Source organism: Ascaphus truei, chromosome 13 (genome assembly GCF_040206685.1).
Source record: "Ascaphus truei isolate aAscTru1 chromosome 13, aAscTru1.hap1, whole genome shotgun sequence".
In the NCBI taxonomy this organism is placed as follows: domain Eukaryota; kingdom Metazoa; phylum Chordata; class Amphibia; order Anura; family Ascaphidae; genus Ascaphus; species Ascaphus truei.
Genome location: NC_134495.1, coordinates 2,514,403 through 2,533,043, shown reverse-complemented (window position 1 = coordinate 2,533,043; position 18,641 = coordinate 2,514,403). Strand labels below are relative to the sequence as shown.

At 46.3% G+C, this 18,641-nt stretch overlaps 1 protein-coding gene across 17 annotated transcripts in view; it reads right to left on the bottom strand.

Annotated features, from left to right (window-relative positions):
• Positions 1–18,641, bottom strand: part of TAOK3 (TAO kinase 3) — a 159,737-nt gene that overhangs the window by 105,877 nt on the left and 35,219 nt on the right. For 6 of the 17 annotated variants that reach the window (XR_012787695.1, XR_012787697.1, XM_075568074.1 and 3 more), the window contains 2 exons: positions 16,502–16,549; positions 12,179–12,337 (listed from right to left, as the gene is read on the bottom strand). The exons of 2 other annotated variants lie outside the window; for them this stretch is intronic. The gene's annotated coding sequence lies outside the window, so the exon portion shown is untranslated. 9 more of the 17 variants (XM_075568084.1, XM_075568082.1, XM_075568083.1 and 6 more) reach the window with 6 other exon arrangements.

Genomic DNA, 18,641 nt, shown 5'->3' with positions numbered 1-18,641 from the left:
GTCACCCGCCCAGATACCATCTGGAGGCGGGTATTTTTTGGGAACGAGGACGAGAGACCCCGGTGGAGAGAGCTCTATTCAGCTTTGGTTCCCCGTCCCGCCGGGGATTTGAGTTGGAGGGTCCTCCACGGTGCACTGAGCACAGGAGAGTATTTGGCACACTTCACGGACTCCCCCGCCGCCTGTCCCTTCTGTGGTGAGCGGGAGTCCGTATTCCACATTTATCTGAGCTGCGCCAGACTGCAGCCCCTCTTATCCACCTTGAGGAGCCTTCTTCTGCAGTTCTGGCTGGGTTTTTCCCCTCATCATTTTATTTTTGGGTGCCCAGTGTCCCGAGACAATAAGCCTAGGGATCTCCTAGTTAACCTGCTCCTGGCAGTGGCTAAGGTAGCCATTTACAAGACCAGGAAGCAGCGTTTGGAGAAAGGGGTCCCAACTAACATCGTGGCAGTGTTCCGGGCGCTGGTGCACTCCCGTATTCGGGCGGAGTTCACGTACGCCGAGTCCGCTGGGATGGTTTCGGAGTTTGCCTCCCAGTGGGCGTTAGGCGGGGTGCTCTGCTCGGTATCCCCCATCATGGGGTCTTCTGAGTTAACCCTTCTTTTTTAAGTGCACTTTTTACAGTGCACTTGCTGATTCCCTTATATATTTGTTTGACTGGTTTTTCTTTGTTCTACTTGGCAACAAGTAGAATTGCTGTTTGACTGAATTGGCCGGCTTCGCCGGCCAATCAGTATTGAACCAGATCAAAATAGGCTGCTTCCCTCACCTCAGCACTATCACCTGCGGCTGCTTCCCTCACCTCAGCACTATCACCCGCTGCTGCTTCCCTCACCTCAGCACTATCACCCGCTGCTGCTTCCCTCACCTCAGCACTATCACCTGCGGCTGCTTCCCTCACCTCAGCACTATCACCTGCAGCTGCTTCCACTCAGAAGTGTATGTGCAGAGCTCCAGGCATTTGGTAAGGAATCAGCTTTATTCTTTCTTTATTTGTTATATTTTGGCTTGGATCTGTGGGGGAGTATACTGTGAGTTTTATAGAGGGTTTTGGGTGCATTTTCAGACTTAAAAACCGTTTTTGGTTTTCACCCAGGGGCTGCAGTGATTTAACCCAGCATAGCTGCAGTTTAGCTGGCTGGAAAACTGCAGTCTCCCCCCCTATCTCCTCCCTCACTACTGGAGGTTTTTACTGGTTGTTTAAACTTCCAATTTCACTCTTTTGTTTTTCTTAAGCCTGATTCCTTTTCTAACTTGCTATTGAGAGCTCTGTGTCTTTTCTATAAAGACTTGTAAATTGTGGTGTTTGCTTACTATAACAGAGAGAGAGTAACCAAAAAGGGGAAAAAAGATTTAAAGCTGCAGCAGGTTTTAAAAGCTGCTGTTTTTTCCCCTTGCAGAGAGATCTCTTCTAAAAGAGAAAGTTTTTCTCTCAATACCTCTCTCCCTAAGCAATACCTTCCCCTGACTTAGAGGCTTATTTGTTTATCATGCCTGGAAAGGGGAATAGGACAAGTGCGGCAACAGGGGCGACGCCCGGATATAGAACACCAAAAACTGTGGCCCCTAGGAGCAACACTCTTAGTCACAGCCCATGGCCTGGTCCTTCCAGTGCCCTGGCCACGCCTCCCCCAGCACCTGTTAGCAGCGTAACCCCTGCTGTCCCAGTTCAAACATGGGCGCATGTGGCAGTTGCAGGCGTTAACCCCAGCAACAACAATGCTGGGGCCACGCCCTGTTTGAGCAGGAAGCTTGGGGTGAGGTGCCCAATGTCACCTGGCCTAAACATGGAGATATATGTGAGGGCTGTGGCTGATGTGGTGGGTCCCTCTGCTGTGGTGGCGGCCAGCAAAATGTATGGGAGGGGCATTTTCTTCCTTCGTACGCTGGCTGCCACTCACTACCTGGTGCAGAAAGGCATCAGTGTAGGGGGGAAATACATCCCTATGGAACCCATGGAGGGGTTAGGCACAAAGGTCATTCTGTCAAATGTGCCCCCCTTCATCCCAGATTGCCTCATGAAGCCGTACCTGCAAGCCCTGGGAGACATTAAGTCCCCCATAATAAAATTATCTTTGGGCTGCAGAGATAGGGCGCTGAGGCATGTACTCTCATTTAGGCGGCAGGTACAACTGCTGCTGCCAGGGAGCAATGAATCTGTGGAGGGTTCGTTTAGGGTGCCCTACGAGGGCATAGAATACACTGTGTTTTATGGCACGGAGGGGGTTAGATGTTATCTGTGCAGAGAGCTGGGGCACACTCGTAGGAGTTGCCTCAGAGGGAACAGAGGACCCATACCAACTCCTGCACCCGCCCCTCCCTCTGCCAAGACACCTGGTACCGCTGTGCCCACCACAGCGGGGCCCTCAAGGGCTCAGGTCCCTCCTGAGACCGCAGGAGATGTCGCTGTCCCATCCGGAACAGTGACTTCTGCACCTCTTCCTGGAGAGCGGAAGGAAGGAGAGGGGGTCGCCCTGGAGCGGCCAGCCTCTGTTAGCGCTGTCTCCCCCCAGGAGGAAACACCCTGTGCCGCTGCACCCACCGCAGCGGAGCCCTCGGGGGCCCAGGCCCCCGCTGGGACCACAGGAGATGTCGCTGCCCCATCTCGGACAGTGACGTCTACACCTCTCCCCCAAAGAAAGAGAGAGAAGGAAAAGCCCTCGAAGGCCCAGGCCCCCTCTGGGACCGCAGAAGATGTCACTGCCCCATCTCGAACAGTGACATCTGAACCTCTCCCCAAAGAACAGAGGGAGAAGGAAAAGAGCTCGAGGGCCCAGGTCCCCCCTGGGACCACAGAAGATGTCACTGTTGCAACTCAAACAGTGACATCTGAACCTCTCCTCTCAAAAAAGAGGGGGAAGAAAAAAGTCACCCCAAAACAGTCACCCTCTGTCGCTGTCCCCCCCCAAGAACCCCCTAACCCCATTGTAAGCACCATACAGGGTGAAGGGGAGCGGGAGGAAACTCCTGCTATGGAGACAGCGGCACCCTCTCCTGGGAAATCAATCCCCAGGAAGAGCAAATTTAAAACCAATAAGAGGGTGATTGAGGAGGTTGAGAGTGAACCATATTATGTTTACCCTCTGAAGTCACGGAAGCGGAAAGAAAAATCAGTTCCGCACAAGGTGGTCCTGTCCGACCCACTGGTTGGGATTAACCAGTGTAAGCCGGATCCCACAAATGTTCAGCCCCCCCCCCTCGAATTTCTGGAGGGAATGCAGCTGGAGGTACCCGACGCCTCTGGGGGCGTTGGGGAGCCTCCCAGCGCCCCTCTCGGTTGGAGAGCATCCCCTGGAGAATTGTGCTTCGGTGAATTTGACATGCCGAGTGCACCTATCTTCAGAGCCAGCCAAGATCCCCCTCCGGCTGTACCGCCTTTGGGTGACGCACATAGGGATAAAAAGCCCCGGTTTGCGTCACCAGAGGAAGGAGATGGGTTAGGGCTGACTCCCGTGGATGAGGGTTTGGAGGGTGTTGTGGTGAGCACTTCCGATTACATCTGGGAGTTGTCTGACCTGAACCCTCTTGGTGCAGAGTTTTGGGCGGGCACTTTGTTGGGAGTGAACGCTGGGAAAGACCCTCCCAATGAAGCCCTTGCTAAGGAGTGCCCCCCCATAGTTGGTGAGAGCCCTCCCGCGGATGGTGGGGGCCCTCCCGCGGATGGTGGGGGCCCTCCCGCGGATGGTGGGGGCCCTCCCGCGGATGGTGAGGGCCCTCCCGTGGACGGTGGAGGCCCTCCCGCGGATGGTGAGGGCCCTCCCGCGGTTGGCGAGTGCCCTCCCGCGGGTGATGTGAACACCCGTGGCACGTGTGCTTCTGTGGCCCCCGAGGACTCTCGGGAGACCACTGCCTCTGCCATGTCGCCACCAGCTGCCCCTGAACATCCTGACTTGGGGATGGAGGTGGAGAGCACAGTGGACCCCCTCGTGGAAACACCGAGGAGGGGATCCAATCTAGGGCTGAGAGAGGCCCCCGCAGAGAAGGACGGGGGTCTTGAATTCTCCAGCCAAGAGGAGCCTGGGGAGTTGGGGCTCAGAGGGGAGTCCTCTGGCACCATGGAGTCGGTGGACTCCTCGATCACCATTATCCCTGCCCGGGAGCTAGATAGTTTCCTGGATGATACCCTCTGTAGACACGGACATACGAAGGTGCAGTTGGCCCTTGAGAGGTGGAAGGATGCTTCGGTCATTCTCCACTCTCTCAGAGTATACATCAAGGCTAACCACAAGGCCAAACTTTCCGGGACTATCGAACATACTCGGGTCCTAAAGTTTAACAAAGTGTTGCGAGAGCACGTAAAGGCTTCTCGGGGTATAGTACCCTGAGCGCCTATGGGAAGCAAGACTCTTGATTACCAATGGCTTTGAGCATCGGTACGCTAAACGTTAATGGATGTAAGGACGGGGTTCGAAGGTTCCAGGTACTCTCCTTTTTACAAAAGGGAAAGTATTCTGTGAGTTTCCTGCAGGAAACCCATACCACTCCAGAGGCTGAAGCCAGCTGGCATCTGGAGTGGCGAGGCAAGGTCTTTTTCAGCCACCTCACTTCGACATCTTGTGGGGTGGTGACCCTGTTCTCTGAATCCTTTCAACCTGAGCTGCTGCTTGCCAAAGCTGTTGTTCCAGGTCGCCTTTTGCATATCAGGGTCCGACACGAGGACTACACGTTTAATTTCCTGAACGTGTATGCTCCTGCCAACGGACCCCTGAGAAGGCAGTTCTTCGTCAGAATGTCTGAATACCTGGAGACAGTCGACGCAGACGAATACGTGGTGCTCGGGGGTGATTTTAACTGTACCCTCGAGGCTCGGAAAGACCGGAATGGTCCGGAGCCACACCCGTGTTCTGCGTCGGCCTTGCGGGAGGTCATCACCCGCTACTCCTTGGTAGACGTCTGGCGAGAACAACATCCTGAGGCATCCACTGAGTTCACCCATGTTAGGGTGTTTAGGGGTGAACGGATGTCCTGGTCCCGGATCGACAGGCTGTATATTTCCAGCCACAGCCTGTCGCGAGCCCAGTCCAGTGCCATTAGGCTGGCGCCGTTTTCAGACCACAATTGTGCGTCCGTGACGGTGACGCTGCTACCTGCAGCACCCTCGGCCGCATATTGGCACTTCAACAATACGTTGTTGGAGGACAAGGGGTTTGCGACGACGGTCCGAGACTTTTGGATGGCCTGGAGAGGTTGCAGGTCAGACTTTGCCACGTTAGAGCAGTGGTGGGACGTGGGCAAGGTTCATCTGCGCCTCGTGTGTCAGGAGTACACAAAAGGTGCCAGCAGGCGGCGCGATGCTGAGATCGAGGCCCTCAGGGAGGAGGTGCTCGATCTCGAGAAGCGGCTGTCTGTGGCAGGAGACCAATACCTGCAGAGTATGTACGTAGAGAGGAAGTGCACTCTCCGGGACTTGGAAGATCGGAGAGCTCGGGGGGCGTATGTGCGATCCCGTATCAACTTCCTTCGAGAGATGGATCGCGGGTCGCGCCTCTTCTACGCGCTGGAGAAAAGAGGGGAAACCGTAGACATATCACATGCCTGTTGGCAGAGGACGGTACCCCTCTGACTGACCCGGAGAGCATCCGGGACAGAACCCGAAGATTCTATGTAGATCTTTTCTCTCCGGAGTCCATCCAGCCAGATAAATGTAGGGTCTTATTAGAGGGGCTTCCCACGGTCAGTGAGGATGGAAGGGAGCCGCTTGAGTTACCTTTGACTCTGGCCGAGCTCTCTGAAGCCCTAAGTCTCATGTCCCACGGAAAAGCGCCGGGGCTAGACGGGCTGACTGTGGAGTTCTTCCAGTTTTTCTGGGAGATGCTGGGACCTGATTTCACCGAGGTCCTAGCCGAAGCCCTGGAGATCGGTGAGATGCCACTTTCGTGTCGGCGGGCAATACTGTCTTTGCTGCCGAAGAAGGGGGATCTCCGTCAGATCTCTAATTGGCGACCGGTCTCACTGCTCAGCACGGACTATAAGATCGTAGCCAAAGCGCTTTCGCTGAGGCTCAAGTCCGTGCTGGCAGAGGTGATTCACCCCGACCAGTCCTATACTGTCCCAGGCCGGAGCATTCATGACAACATTTTTCTGGTCCGGGACCTGATGCACTACGCGCAGAGGACTGGTCTGTCACTCGCCTTCCTGTCCCTAGATCAGGAGAAGGCATTTGACAGAGTGGATCACCGTTACCTTATGGAGACCCTGCGGGCGTTTGGCTTCGGCCCACAATTTGTGGGCTTTCTCCAGATGCTGTACGCCTCTGCAGAGTGTCTGGTGAAGATCAACTGGTCCCTGACGGCACCTTTTGTGTTTGGTCGGGGAGTACGTCAAGGGTGCCCCCTGTCTGGGCAACTGTACGCGCTGGCCATTGAGCCCTTCCTCTGCCTACTGAGGAGGAGGCTCACCGGGCTGGTGCTGCGGGAGCCCGACATGCGAGTAGTCCTGTCGGCTTATGCCGATGACGTGCTCTTTGTGGCCCAGGACCTAGATGATCTAGAGCGGGCACAAGCGTGCCAAGAGGTCTACACCGCGGCCTCTTCTGCTCGGATCAACTGGTCCAAGTGCTCCGGCATGTTGGTGGGTCCCTTACAGGTGGACTCTTTGCCCCCCACGTTTCGGAATGTCTCGTGGGAGAGCGATACTCTCAAGTATCTGGGAGTCTACCTGTCTGCTGCGGAGGACCCGGCCCCAGAAAACTTCAGTGATCTTGAAGAACGGGTCATTGCTCGTCTGGGGTCATGGGTGTATCTGTCGAGAATGCTTTCCCTTAGAGGAAGGACCCTGGTGATCAATCAGCTGGTGGCCAGTCAGCTTTGGCACCGGCTGATAGCCATGGGTCCGCCCCCCGAATTTATCAACAAGATCCAGAGGAGGTTGATGGATTTCCTCTGGATGGGGAAGCATTGGGTCTCTGCGGGAGTTGCGTGTCTCCCTTTGGAGGAGGGTGGACAGGGAGTGGTGTGTGTCCGCTCCCAGTTACACACTTTCCGCCTCCAGTACCTGCAGAGATACCTATTCGCAGATCCGTCTCCGCAGTGGTGCCAGCTGGCAACCAGTTTCTTTCGCCAGCTGCGCAATATGAGGTATGACCGGCAACTGTTTATCATCAGGCCTGAGGGTTTAGGTAGAGACCTCTCGGTGCTGCCGGCATACTACCGGGACTTACTGAAGGCCTGGAAACTGGTCTCCGCGACCAGGAAGGAACGGGCGGCGGGGGTTGATTTCCTCGCTGAGCCCCTGCTGTATAATCCGGCAGTGGGGGCTCGGATGTTGGATTCACCCTCTATTTGCCGCCGGCTAATCCTGGCGCAGGTGACCAGAGTCGGGGATCTCCTGGACTATGAGCGGCGAGACTGGGTAGGAGCAGAGGAGCTCGCGCCCCGTATGGGTCTGCTTACTGCCCGCGTCCCTCGTCGTTTGATCCAGGAGATTAAAGATGCCATCCACCCCGACTCACGCACCTTCATCGAGGGGGTTTTGCAGACCGGAGAGCCTTGTCAACCTATCAACTTCAGCTCTCCGAATCTTTGCGTAGAACCCAAACCAAGGCAACCCCCTCGAGTTCCTATCTCCCCAAACCTCAGCAGGTTGGGGGATATGTCCCCGGCATGTTTTCGCGGCATGCCGAGGAAAGTCCTGTATTCTCTGGTGCTCCATATAGTGCACTACCTCGCCCTTGTCACCCGCCCAGATACCATCTGGAGGCGGGTATTTTTTGGGAACGAGGACGAGAGACCCCGGTGGAGAGAGCTCTATTCAGCTTTGGTTCCCCGTCCCGCCGGGGATTTGAGTTGGAGGGTCCTCCACGGTGCACTGAGCACAGGAGAGTATTTGGCACACTTCACGGACTCCCCCGCCGCCTGTCCCTTCTGTGGCGAGCGGGAGTCCGTATTCCACATTTATCTGAGCTGCGCCAGACTGCAGCCCCTCTTATCCACCTTGAGGAGCCTTCTTCTGCAGTTCTGGCTGGGTTTTTCCCCTCATCATTTTATTTTTGGGTGCCCAGTGTCCCGAGACAATAAGCCTAGGGATCTCCTAGTTAACCTGCTCCTGGCAGTGGCTAAGGTAGCCATTTACAAGACCAGGAAGCAGCGTTTGGAGAAGGGGGTCCCAACGAACATCGTGGCAGTGTTCCGGGCGCTGGTGCACTCCCGTATTCGGGCAGAGTTCACGTACGCCGAGTCCGCTGGGACGGTTTCGGAGTTTGCCTCCCAGTGGGCGTTAGGCGGGGTGCTCTGCTCGGTATCCCCCATCAGGGGTTCTTCTGAGTTAACCCTTCTTTTTTAAGTGCATTTTTTACAGTGCACTTGCTGATTCCCTTATATATTTGTTTGACTGGTTTTTCTTTGTTCTACTTGGCAACAAGTAGAATTGCTGTTTGACTGAATTGGCCGGCTTCGCCGGCCAATCAGTATTGAACCAGATCAAAATAGGCTGCTTCACTTTGTTGACTCATACAGAAAGCGGAAACCAGCACACGCCGTCAGGAAAAAAAGTTTATTTTACTGCGGGAGCTGGCAAACTCACATTTGCCACTTTCATGGCCGATTCGCCACTTGTGGCGATTGGCGACAGGTTTGCCCACCTCTGCACTACAGGGTTCACATTATGATGGATTTTCGAAGCTCCTGTGCCCTGAGGGTCAGTAGGAAGCTGGGACGTCACTCCGTGCGGCTTTCTATTGACCCATGTGTAGCGGGAGCTTTAAACTACACAAAACTGCAGAGAGATAGCACAGCACCCCTTTCAGAGGTATATCTGAAAGTAGTGGGACCCAGAGCTGAAACGTAAGGGGTTCAGCTCTGGAGACTCCTTGCTTCAATCCTGTATCTAGAAATGTGAAAAAAAACAAACAAACAAAAAAAAACCTGTTTGATTGCTCCTTTAAGGGAGTGGTTTCTCCAAATATGGTCTTTTACCTTTATAGGCACAAATGAGATGTATGTGTGCAAGTGTGCATATCCATACATATACACACGTATACATATAAAGTCTTCGGAAACTCAAAATCCAAACCCACTACATTGTGTGTGTGTACACACACACACACACACACACACACACAATCTCTCCTCTGGCCTCAAGCACTACATTGTGTGTGTGTACACACACACACACACACACACACACACACACACACACACAATCTCTCCTCTGGCCTCAAGCACCACAATCGATTTTTTTTGTGTGCGCTTATATGACTCTGATCATTTTGGTGCCGTATATCATACAGCTTGTTATATACAGTTTCTCTCAATGTATCTATTAGTGAGTGTATAATTATGCTATGTGGATAAAAATATATTCAAAATCCGTCATGTGACGGCTATGGTTCGGCAAACATTAGGGCTGAATTACTTGGCATACATTTAACTGTTAGTCAAGCACAGTTAGAACTATTACTGAGTAACAGAGACTTGCATAGCAATGAAGGTGGTAAAACCGGTTTTTAAGAATGTTGTAGTTCAGGGATGCGCAAGCAATGTAAGAAAAAGATGACAGGAAATGTGAACATTCAACATGAGGAAGGAGTGCAAGAGAATTTACAGAAATAGAACAGCGGGTACGCTGGGCCTGGTTTGCATTGTGCTCTATTGCATCTTTCAGGATAAAAAGTTAACTTATCAAACTCGTGCCTCAGCCATTCTTGTTCTGAATAACGAGAGAAGGGAGGTTGGAAGGGGTTAAATATAGATGCCAAGATAACGCAGATACCAAAGGCTTTGTAAAAGAAAGAGCTGAGTTGTCACTAGGAAGTGGAATCTGCTTGGCTGGCCAAATACATTTATAGGGAGTTTCAGTTTTTAGGGCATGAAAGGGGAAGGTCCATCCATCTCAGGCATATAAATGTACAGCAAGTGGTGAGATGCCAGGGGGTTATAACCTCTACGGAAACTTATACCCAAGATGTAATAATATATTACCACATTTCATATTTTTCATGTCAAACGGTTCAGGCTACACGTATGCCCATATCAACAATGATTATTAATGGTCAGTTACATAACCTCCTTGTGATCCAAATACTGAAGTGCCTTTTAGCACACATAATTAGTGCTAATAAAACTCACAATGACAGCTTTTAAAAAAAACAAAAAAAAACACCCAACACAGAAAAGGACTACTGGTTAATGTAGAGGAAGTAAGAACAGATGCATATGGAACAAGTAGTTTGTCGAGTAAGTGAATTCAGCACACGGAAGTGGAAAAGAAAAATGTGGTTAAAGTGAAGCATGGTGAAGACATTATAGTAAAAATACTTAAAGAATTTGATACATGCTTTTCAAAATGTCTATGGTTTCATCTGTACACCTCAAACAAAAATGACCAAGACTCAAGTTAAGCCAATCTCATTTGCGAGTTTCTTATACAATAAAATTCTAGATATGATCCAAGGCAGTAATCCCTAGTTTGGGATTCTTTTACACTTTTCCGAAGCAATAATACATCTTTTATTACATGTTCACCGTGCCAGTTTTGCTAGAAGCCTGTTGTAAGCATATACGACCCTTTCTTTAAAAAAATAATATACTTCCTTTGCTTACTTAGATTAAGAACTAAATGTAATATATATATATCATACATTTTAAGTTTTGGTGGGTGAAAAAGGCGACAGAAAACCTCCAACGTTAGCATATAGCCAATAAAGAATATCACTTGTGAGCACATTCACGTCAGACAGGTCTGCAACCCTGCCTTTCAACCATTATCACCTCGCATACAGTGCTCCCACTGCAGCAAAGGATTCTGGGAAAAGACATGCACATGGATATTCCAGGCAAAGGTGACACACTGTGTGCTCATTAGCATGTCATTTTTCAGAATCCCTTGCTGCAGTGGGAGCACTGTATGCGAGGTGATAATGGTTATAAGGCAGGGTTGCAGACCTGTCTAAGACATGCGAATGTGGTCACGGGTGATATTTTTTATTGGACACACACACACACACGTTCCAGGCTCATATGCAATAAAAGAAAGAACACCAATTAGAGAATTGCTATGATCGAACCCAAGCTTCACAGTAGGGTTGGACGATATACCGATGTATCGAAATATTGCGATAACAGAATCTCCCGGTGTGCCAATATAGGAGTTTACCTGTTATCGCGATATTTTGGGATACCGGTGCAGTGAGAGACGTTTTGAAGCTGCCAATGTGTTCTTGTGTGTGTGTTTCTCTCTCTCTCCCCCGCCCCCCACCAGTGTTCCCCTGATTTTGAATGCTTACTCAGAGGGAGCGGGAAGAGCTTCAGGCAGCATATGAGAGCAGAAGCAGCAGTGAAAGGTAGGAACTCCGCACTTTCCTTTTGTTAACCCCTTCCCCACCCTCTCGTGGGGACCCTTAAGCCCTTACTCTCCAACCCCCACTTCACCCCCAGGAGACTTAACCCCTTCCTCTTTTTCCCCCGGGATCTTAAACCCCCCTTCCATGCCTGAACTCCACACTCTAACCCTTTAAAAAATATTAAAAACAGATTTTTTTGACAATTCTTGATAGTTGACAAATCTGTTCAATATATTTTTAACATTTTATAAGTGAAAAGTGTTATTAAATGGAGGCGGTATGTGGGGTTTGGGTGATGCGAGCCGTGTAGGTGAGAAAAGGTGAAGTGCAGACATGGAAAGGGTTTGGGAATGAAGGTCTCTGTTCTAATAAATGTAAAGAAAATGTATTTCTTTTGAGAACACATTTTATCTAGATTTACTAGAACATTTTCAGACTTTTATTTTAACAAATTTATTGCAATAAATTTCTTAGTATCGGTATTATGGTGACAATTTTTATATTGCACAACTCTACTTCAGAGTAGTTTTATAAAATTACCATTTAGGGGTAACTGTATAGGATATGTATATGAAAGTTTTTTATTTTTTATCTATATTTCTCCAAAGTAGATATCTACTGAATGATAATTAAGTATGTAGCCGGGATGACAAGAAGCAAAGTAAGATCGACTTGTTAAAAATAAAGAAATAAATGTTTTGGCAGTCAAAATGGGATGGGGATTGAGTACCTTCTAACATTTTACTAGCACACTATGGACAAACTGTTTAACATTTAAATTAAAAAAAAAAAATTAAGACATCATTGTGAAAATTTGCTGAAGTCAGAGAGTAGTGATGGCAAATATGAGAGTCATTGCCTTTCAATGAGTTAGACACACTCAAATTGAGTGGCACTTGCCAGGTCTGGAGAAGCCACTGTACCATTGGCCTGAAGGAGAGAACTCCCTTGCGTACGAACTGCTCCACCGTTGTACATCGTTGCTTTTCAACCGTGCATCATCGTCCAAGGGGAAAAGGTGATTATTCAGGTGGTAGGGAAGGAGGAAAGAGTTTAATCCTGGAGAAAGGCATAATAGCATGCATGAGAGTAAGAAAGCAGAGGATAAATAAATTAGCCCAGTTCTGTATGCCAGTGTGTACAAGCATAAAACAATTTCTTCCTGAGATCAGAGGCAGTCATCTTAATTGTACCTCTTAAAATATAGATGTATTCCTTTTCGACTACTAAATCAGAGCCATAACTTTGTAACATACCTCTTAATCTACTAGAATGAGGGGGATTTCCTCCCTCTCTCCCCATCAAAAGAATTTAACAATATAACAAAGATTAGTACAGTAAACATGTTTCTGCAAACATTCAAAGCACACATTGTAACATTTGGAAATGTAAAAGGAAATATATACACTGAATCTTGAAGCCGAAGTTAAACATAGGGATCAAGGCAACACATCAGCAGCTCATTCTGCACTGGTGACCAACGTCGAATATCTCTGCTCAGTTTCTAACAAAAAGGAGACAGGGTGTGCTCATTTTCATGTCATTTCCCAGAATCCTAGGCTGCAGTGGAAGCATTGTATGCTAGAAGATCATGGTGAAAAGCAGGGTTGCAGACCTGTCCGAGATGTGAATGTGCTTACAAGTGATATTTTTATTTGCCAACAAAAGGGGAAACGAATAGGGGTACGGTTAGTTGCTAAACCGGCATATTGTTTTGATCATTGCGCTTATCACTAGAAACCCTGGCACAGATACATGAACTAAATATGTAAGTATAATACAGGTATGCATTGTCAAGTTTTAGAACATGAAGACGCCACAACTCCTGGTATAATTCAAGCAGCACTAAAAAGCACTTTGTGGATTTAAATGGAAATATAAATAATTACTTTGTTATTGTGCCCTTTTACTTTTCACCAAGCTTCATTTTTAGGAGTAAGAAAATAGCAGACATTGGATCTCACTTTATCAGGGAATAGTTTAGGCTTCAAAAGTAAGTTCCAACATCAACGTTTTTGCCCAGTTTCTGATTTGTGTACAAAATGTATTTTTTATAGAATAAGTTTCAGAGGTTTAGACATTGCAGAAATAAAATTGTGAATACTTGAGACAAATCTTAAAAAAAGTCTTCCCCAAACTAAAACTTTGAGTAGGTATTTAAAAAAAGACTATTAATGGGGCATTAGGTAATTATTGTGAAAAGACTGTTTGAAAATGGTTGACCCAGACTTTCCTTTTGGTGGCTTGTGCTGGCAGCACAATTAGTTTAACGAGATCTGGGGGAAGAACAATAATGACTAGATAAAATAATATATTAAATGGACCCCAAAAAGGAATCTAATTTTTACACAAGAAGCAAAATGTCACATTTTGACGTTAACCTTTTCGGGGATGGAAGATTGGCAGCACTCCATTTCCTCCAGTCTTTCGGCATTGTGACCATGTGGTCGTTTGGGGGTAGTGGGGGGGGGGAGCAATCACCAGCAGTTCCCAGGGACACAAGCAGAAGTGGAGGGGGCTCCACTATTTTGGACTAGCATTATCAAAATAAATCAATTCAAATGGTTGGATTTAACAAATTGAGATTGTCTCTTCAAAATTAACATTGACAAAAGGTCAAATGTCACATCATTCTTACTTAGGCAGTTACAGACAATCCATAGGTTTATTTCGACACACACGTCCCTTATCGATCCACTGCTGGATGTAGGCATCCCCAAAGATCTTCCAGTTGTCCCACTCATCTCTATGTTGCTCCAACAAGTTTTCTGATTTCATTCTCCCGTCTCACCTTTGACTGTCGCTTTGGCCTCTTAATCTCCCTTGGAATCCAGTCCCACAATGGTTATTTCTTTTTACGATATGTCCGGTCCACTGTCATTTTAATTTCTTCACCCGTGTGATGTCAGACTTGTTTGGTTTCGAACCTATTCATTATGTTTTCCTATCTCTTTGCTGGCCAAGGTAGACAGTCTTAAACTTCTTGTACTCCATTGATTTCAATCTTTGCAGAGTTCACACATTTGTTGATCACACTGGGTCTTGCTGAGGTTCATATGGAGGCCAACTTTCTTACCGGTTTCATGGAGTTCTCAGATTTGTTGCTGGAGGTCTTCTGGACTCGTGTAAAAAAAATTAACAATATCATGTGCTAAACGTAAGTGACAAGTATTCACCTTTTATTTCGATTCCGGTTTATTCTGAAGGCAAGGTCTCGAACAATTCCTGTGTTCCTGTGAAAAGTTTTGGTAACGTGGGCTCCATGTCGCTCTCCATCATTGATCCTCACCTTGCTGATATCTTCATGTAATCTAACGGTTTATGTGGTATTCTTGTAAATATCCCTGATAATAATGAATGTACACCTTGTTGTGTCGTATTAATGAGAGATTGTGAGATCACAAGAGACAAGACCGGAAGGAGGGACAAAATTTGTCTCAACAGCTTCTTCAGCACAGTCTTCAAATGCATTTAAAACCATGGAGGTGTACACAGAAGCATATGTTTTTTGTAATCCTCAAATCCTAAACCGAGTGGTAGATCATATTCATTACTTTGGGAAATCCCTTCTTGTAACACTTGGATGTGGTCCATTATCATGCATCCACTGTGAAAACCCGCTTGTTCTCTAGGCTGGGCGCAGTCCAGGGTCTGTAGCAGACAATTAGCGAGCATCTTTGTAAAAAAATCTTGTATGTGATTGGTAGAAGACTGATTAGTCTATAGTTCTTCAACTCTCCTTTCTTGTGGAAGAGGATAACCTTGGCATCTCTACATTTTGCTTATAGAACAGGAAAATCCCAGAACAATGGAAAGAGTTTCGCAAGGATTTGCTCTACTTCCCCAGCTTTGTTCAAGATTTCAGTTGTAATTTCATCTTCCCCAGGAGCTTTACCATTTTTCATGGATTTTTTTCTGCTTTTGCTACTACTTCTGGAAGGATACATGGTAACATCATTGGTGGTTTCTTCTCACCCTCTCTGCTTGATTATGACCAGCATTCCTGATACAAATTCATGTAGGATACAAGGATAATCAAAGAGCAACAGAGCACTACTGAGAGCATCCAGAATATAAAAAAATAATCATGATGCGGAAAGTGCATTTTTCATAAACATTATTTCATGGTCATAGGACAAAAAATAGCCAGGGCTTGGCCCAACCAACACATTTCAAGAAGCGCTTCTTTATTCTGGATTCTCTCAGTAGAGCTCTGTTGCTCTTTGATTATCCTTTTATCCTGTATCTTCATGATGGAGACACACTAAAGAACACCTGGATTTTGGAAATACATGGACGTTGCAGCACAACAGTGAGTTCATGCTTGCTACATGTTTTCCTGCTTTATCTAAAGGGCATTAGGTACTGCTTGGGGTGATTTGTTTGCCATGGTTTCTGGATAGATTGTGTATCATACCTTCAAATTTTCTCCATTTGTTGGTTAACCCACCAGGATGCCACACCCAGCACTTGTCCTTACATTATGGTATAATATCCAGGGTTCGTCCTAAGAGTACCCTATCGTGCACATTATCCTGTATTGTTCTGTATATGGTCTTTAGCATTGCGCACTTTTTTCATTTTTACAATTTCATGTAGAAGTCCTCAACTCGCTTTATGATGCACGGTCTTTTATTGTTGATCCATCGTCTTGTTGGGAGTGCAATGATTTACTTCTTCCGAATCAGAAGTCGCTGCTTCGTAACCTTTAAGATTTTCTTATCTTCCATTATTAAACTAGGATATGGTGAAGAAGACTTGCTTACATCTTCAGTTATATATTTGAAAATCGTCTTGCACGATCGCATATTCAATTCTTGCATCTTGACAAGTTTCTTTTTTTTGTTGTCCCAGTAACTGCTTTGTCTCATTTGATATTTTCTTAGCGAATCGGCCATTTTTGTCCCTGCGCTTTCAACTACAATCTTCATAAGTTTTCAGAATTCTTTGTAAAAGTGGCTCCATACATTGAGCAAGCAGAAGCAATTTTTTTCTAGCTCTACTTAAAATTCTCTGCTGTTATTCTTGAGGGTGATTATCTTCTTTTTAATCAGTTGTTAGCTTAGAGTTTCAGTTTATTCTTAATTGCATTGGGTCAATTCCATGTCCATTTTCTATTTGGATTCTTCATGAAGAATGAACTCATGCTGTAGACGTTTTCACATTATGCAAATGCTACCAGTCTGTCGCCACGTTCATTACTGTTGCCGTAACCACACTTACCAACTGACGCTTCGTCTTTCTGCTGGGCACCAATCTTTGCATTAAAATCTGTCCAAAAAAGAAAAATACAAAAAGGGAATATATACATAAAATCTCTTTAATTTTTTTAGGGTGCCAATTCCCATTGGTATGGCCACACCATAAAATGCAAAACAGGGAACAACCAAAAGGTAGAAGAAGGTACAGCACACCACTTCTAAGACTCACTGTCTGTGTATTACTTCTCAGAGGATAAAAGCCTAGGCACAAAGTTCATGTTTCCTGTCTTACTTTCATTACTTTCTGGGCAAGCTACCCGCCTATACGCCTCACCCCTACCACATGCAGTATTTATCACCTGAGATCTGACGCCAAGATAGTGTTCACAGTCCCAAAATTTAACAAACAATCCTGTCGCTCCTCCTCTTACCGTGCACCTCGCAACTGAAACAATCTACCAGAGACTCAAAGACTTCAGCCACCACCAGTCTAAGTTCTTTCAAGAATTCAGCCGTCTCACTTTTTAATCTGGTCTGTAACTATTATATACGTCTATAACAAATTATCCTCAACTGTTCATGAAATGTCTTTAAATATAATGTATAACCCTGTTATAACTGAGCCCAGGACATACTTGAAAATGAGAGGTAACCATTTTTCAGGACACAAAACTAAAAATACATTTAAGGTCTTTCCTCAGATATTTGTCAACCTCTGAATATCAAGGACATGTAACATTACTCTGGAGGTTACAGTGAGTGTTATAATGTATTTTAAACTTGCACATAAAATTGTAATTCAACAAATCCCTTTTCATCAGAGAAACTAGGCTTTCAAGTGTCAGAGATAAATGGGAGAGTAGACACACCCACGAAAGCAGGTCAAAGACATTTGGTCTGTCACAAATGGAAGGTTGCGTGTTATAAAAAAAAGGTGGGGTTTGAAAGCCCATAGTCCGAATCCATCCAGGTGTGTGTTGATAAGGATTTTCAGATTTACCATGCCTTAGCCTCAAAGTATTTAATACCATCCACTGGTTATGCATTAGGTTTTCAGTTTTATTCCTTTTTATTTTGTAAACTGTGTGTAACTTGTTTTGTTTGCAATTTTTTTCTGTAACAAGCACTATACGCGTTTCATAATATTACATCTAAAATATAATAAGTAGTCTGAGCTCCAATGTAACCTATTATCTTATGACGAGATCGAACATGCAGTCAGACATGATTTGATAAATTGGGTTTTTGTTTTAATTACATATTTTTCTAGAATAAGGGGGACAAAAGACTCCTGAGGTGTAAACCCTTCCCTTAAATTAATCCTGGCAGAGACAACTTAATTAGTGTGCAGTGTCGGTTTTGGGGTGAGTGTTCCTTTTTGGTGCCCTGCGGGGAGGTGAAACAACTGAAGGTCTGGTTGTTTATACACATACACAAAAAGGGATAGATCTATATAAAAAAAAAAATCTTCAATGCTTGATACCTTATTTACATTAACCATCTATCTAGATAGGCGATTTAACTTTAATTATTTAAGTTTTGCATGTTTGTACTCTCGGGCAAACATAGGGACAGGTTCTAAAGCCAACATATCCCTTGAAATGGAGGGGGGGGGGGGAACCCAACACAGATTGGACTATAATCTATATTATAACGATATTTTGAGAGTTTAGCAGTCTAAAGTTCAATTAGTAGCTTTTCAATGTAAAGTTTTACAAAGACCTGCTGATTGAATTGCAGGTGTTAAAACCCTTCATACAAAAGCACTTTGCTTGGAGCCAGGTCTTACCGTGGGAAGTCAATGACAAAATGTAGAATACATTTTGTTTACTTTTTTTTCTTTGCATTCCCAATTGTATTGTATCTTTTAGGTTTAATTACATTAAAATCATCAAAACATCTCCCAAGCCGAACGGATATATATATTTTTTACCGTTAATTTAATTTCTCCTGGTCCCTCCATGGCAGCGCATGGCCTGAGGGATATGCTTGTCAAAGTGGAAGGTAGGACACAACACGTGGCTCTTTGATACCTATACAAGTCCTCTGGTCAGTTTTACATCTAGCCAAGCTTACTATTCACATATATGCATAATTGTTAAAAACTGTACCACACAATTCTTCATTAAAGAAAAAACAGGGTGGAAACTACCCCTGCACTG